Below are 4,052 nucleotides of genomic sequence, written 5' to 3' on the forward strand. Positions count from 1 at the left end.
TAATTAAGGCGCCTGTGTTAAAGTTCCACAGTTCCACAGCCGACGATCCCGGCTTAACTTACATATACAACGAGGCCCCCCTCCCCCCCTCCGAGCATCGATGCGTCACGAAATGTTGAGCCGCCTCGAATACCGAAGGATTCCTATCGCTTATCCGCATATTTTCAAGGGTCACCGAGCCGGGCCGAGAACGTGCCTCGCTCTCTCGCCGCCTTCTATCGCGAACTCGAGGGTGGAAATCACCTTCGAACTCTCCTTTCGATTCTCCATTCGTTTCGTCTCCATTCGAAAACGAGAAAGAGAAAAATACTTTCGAGTAAAAAATTTAAAAATTGACCATTGGTTTTGAAACTCGTAATTTTCAGAACTCTGAGGTGAATGAAGAGACTCCTTCCCCTTGCAACAATCTTATCACGTATTCGTGGCCATCGTAAAACAAGCTGGTCGTTCGATCGTGGCCAAGAGAGTGAAACCGAGATAAGAAGGGATGAAAGGGGACGGAGTTTTTTTTCTTTTTTTTTCTCCTCCTCTCTTTCGGGGGGCAAGCATCTTATCACCGTGAAAGGCGTCCACGTCGATTCGAAAGGGAGATTCCTTCGTGGTGCCGTCACGGATTTCATGCATTCCTGCGCGGACGCCGCGGGAGGCTTCCTTAAAACCGAAAGTGATACCGGGCGAGGTGGACGCCACGGTGGACGTGAAAAGACGGGCGGAGAGGCAGAGGCAGCTCTGGTACGCTCTCTCGCGTGACACGGCTCCATACAAGCGGGCGTGGAGAAACGAGCAACGGCGAGAGATAAAAGGAGAGGATAAAAGGTGTACCCGGAGTTTTTCTTTCCTTTTTTTTTTTATTTGTTTATTTATTTATTTATTTTTTCTTTTCGCCACGTGACGAACTAAGGTGGGACAGAGCCGAGTGCACCTGTGTCACGGCAACCCGGTCGGTCGATCGATCGGACAGATAACTCGAACACGAAGGGGAAACAGGTGTAAATAGGCCGATGAATATGACGTTCAAACTCGAATGTTTTCGATTGGGACAAATTTCCTTCACGGGGGAGGGGATATTTAATCCAATCTGATTTAAATATGTTTTATAAGTGGTGAAACCTAGTTGATGCACGTTATGTCTTATGAATTTTTGAGAATTGAATGAAAAGATTAAAAATGTTGGGGTAGTTTTGAAATAATAATTCGATTTAACAGGAAACGGATATTGTTTCGGGTCGGCAAGGTAAGGTAATTATCGTAGGCAACAGAAGCCATTTTCTATAAGGTCGTTTTCTTCTTTTTTTGCCCGGCTTCTAGGTCGTCGATTTCTTCAACGGCTACGGTTTTTGCTTTATGCAACGTTGCGGTGACGCGCAACGAGACCTTCGACGATCTCGGGAGAACGATCATTCTTGTTTTATTAGTGCTCCTTTGCTCTCCTGCATTAGGCAATGTAGAATATTTCTTCTATGATGAACGATTCGATGAACCGCGATGCTTCAACTTTCCTTTTTCTTTTTTTTCTTAAGATTTCTTCGATTATAACGTATATACGCGTTAATTTGATCTCAAAGATGGAAAGAAACGTTCGCAATCTATATCGAGAAACGAGATCGACGACACGCGTTCGATCCATAAAAAAAAAGAAAAATAAAGAAACAAGAAGATCGACCACCGTTCTCACGATACTGCCTCGATTAATTTCCTTCTCTTAGGTAATTCCTTATCGAGATCAATCACAAACCGCTGCCCCTTTAACACGATCGCTTACAAACCATCCTGCTGTCTGTTCCACAGGAAACAGGGGTAGAACCACAGCTGGCGAATTTCCAGGCACCTGGCCAAGAAGCTGGAATCGAGTGGTGGATCTGGAAAAGATGCCCGATGCGAGAAAAAGCGAAAGAGAAAGAAAGAAAAAGAAAGAAAAAAGGGAAGAAAGGCACGAAATCTGGCGGAAGAAAGACGTTCGAGAGAAATTGAGGAAGGGGTTGGCTAGGTAAGAAGAATCTCTCCGCTTTCTAAACGGTATGCGGAAGGGTTGAGGCTAACCTGGCCTCCTCTCTCTTGCTCTCTCTCTCTCGTCTCGATTTTTTTTGATGCCCTACCCCCTCGATGATAGGGCGGTTACCGAGGTACCGTTAGGTCAGCTCGCCATCAAGCTGCCCCTTGTGGTGGGTGGTTTCCTCCTCTTCTTCTCCATTTTTTTCGTCCCCCTTTGTTGACGCTTCTTCGTCCGCTTCCTTGAAACCCTCGTCTAACTGTGATCCGTGTAATCCACGCGCTGCTTCCGCGTTTCGAGGGGCTGCGTCTGCCCTTTTTTTCTCACGAGCACCCCGTTTGGGAAACGTTCTGGTTCTTTTTCTCTCTTTTTTTTTTTTTTAGATTTCGATGGGAGTGGACCTCGTTTTTTTGAGGGGGAGGGAGGAATTAATTTGGACGCGATGCTTTTTTGGAAATGGAAGAATATGGGCGAGCGTGAGAAGGGAAAGATGGTAACGATATGTAGAATTGGAAAGTATTAATTAATTTTCTGTTTTTGAGCTAAAATCGATGTTAATTATTTTATTAAAAATGAGAATCAAATTGTTCAATTTTTCACAAAATTATTAAAATTCTATTTGCACGAGATTATACGTATTATGTAATTGATTTTTGAATAGATAAGACTTATTCAAGGAATAATTATAACGGATAATACATTGGAGAATCAAAAAAATCCTTATACTTTTTACAGAGTGAAGCCTCCAACGCTCCAAAGGACAACCTGTCAATAATCTAGTCGAGGCAACTACTCCCCGTGGAGTGTGGATAGAAATCGTTGTAGTCCTTGAACACTGTGCAAGATTACGACAAGATTTATGGCAAGATTGATAAATTCGTAGTCGAAAATTAGTAGAGACTGAAAGTTTCGAATTTCTTGAAATGAAATGTTTGACTCAGAATGACGATCGAAGAATTGTAAAAACTGTCGTAAAATAATTAAGTTCTAAGAAAGATTTTTAGCATTGTGTAAAGATTTAGCATGGCTGTCGCAGGTAATTTTCGAGCATTCTTTATTTTTCTAGGCCAAAAATCCTTGTACTTTCCCCCATTTTTACGAAACGAGACCTCCCTCTATCCCGATTTCTTTACTTTTCAAGCATGAAATGATCATTGAAATAGTTTTCTTCGGAATAGATTCCTTATTCTTTCATCGAACAACCACCAAGACACTCTAAAATACTTTCTGATTATTTAAATATTTTTTATTTCCTCAAACAATTCTTCGATGAAATTGGACAGAAAAATTTTGAAGAAAATCAACTTCAAAAAAAATCATTCTTCACGATTCTTCCCTCCATTCCGAACAAGGAGAAACTTCCATTGCTAACCGTCGAAAGTTCATCAGAATATTCAATATCGGCGAGAAAAACGGAGAGAAACAAGTGACAGTACGTGACTGGACTAAAAACGAAGAAGGGGATGGAAGAATCCCATGAATTTCGAGATGCAAGGTCGCTAACCGTAATAATTTTGCAAATTTCCTTTTCTCTTTCTCTCGAGGTGTTCACCTCGGTGCATCTCGCTGCGCCCCTCGAGGTCACGGATTCTCTCTCTTTTCTTCTTCTTCTTCTTCTTTTTTTTTTTCCGTTGTCCCATAACGGGATCGCGAAAAATTCGATCCTACCTGAGACCGTTAAAAATAACGCTTCCTTGGCCTTTTTCTGCCTTTTCTCCGACTGCTAGCTCGCGTACGAGGCGCAAAGAGGAAAGCAAGGACAAGTTGGGGGGAAAAATTAGAAACGGGTTATTAGAATCGGAGGCGGAGAACACGGCGAGGGAGCGAAGGTTGCTCGATTTTTCTTCCCGCGAGTGAGCACGTAAAAGCAAGAAAATTCACTAGAAACAACTAGTTCCTGATAGATCGTTGATCAGAGAAAAAAAAAAACGTAACGCTGTTTCTTGCCGGAAGTCAAGGACAGGGCCTCGACTTTGCTAGTTAGAATGTCACTCTCTCTCGCTTTTTTTTTCTTCTTCTTTAAATTATACCGATAAATAAAATTCCTGAGATGAATTATGCA

At 42.4% G+C, this 4,052-nt stretch overlaps 1 long non-coding RNA gene across 1 annotated transcript; it reads left to right on the plus strand.

Moving 5' to 3' along the window:
• Positions 1 to 1,718: 1,718 nt before the first annotated feature.
• Positions 1,719 to 3,030, plus strand: LOC116186769. The gene is made up of 2 exons (XR_004151779.1): positions 1,719 to 1,987; positions 2,726 to 3,030. It is a non-coding gene; the product is annotated as an uncharacterized LOC116186769 (long non-coding RNA).
• Positions 3,031 to 4,052: the final 1,022 nt, after the last annotated feature.

This window comes from Apis dorsata, unplaced genomic scaffold (assembly GCF_000469605.1).
Source record: "Apis dorsata unplaced genomic scaffold, Apis dorsata 1.3 scaffold_52, whole genome shotgun sequence".
Lineage (NCBI taxonomy): Eukaryota > Metazoa > Arthropoda > Insecta > Hymenoptera > Apidae > Apis > Apis dorsata.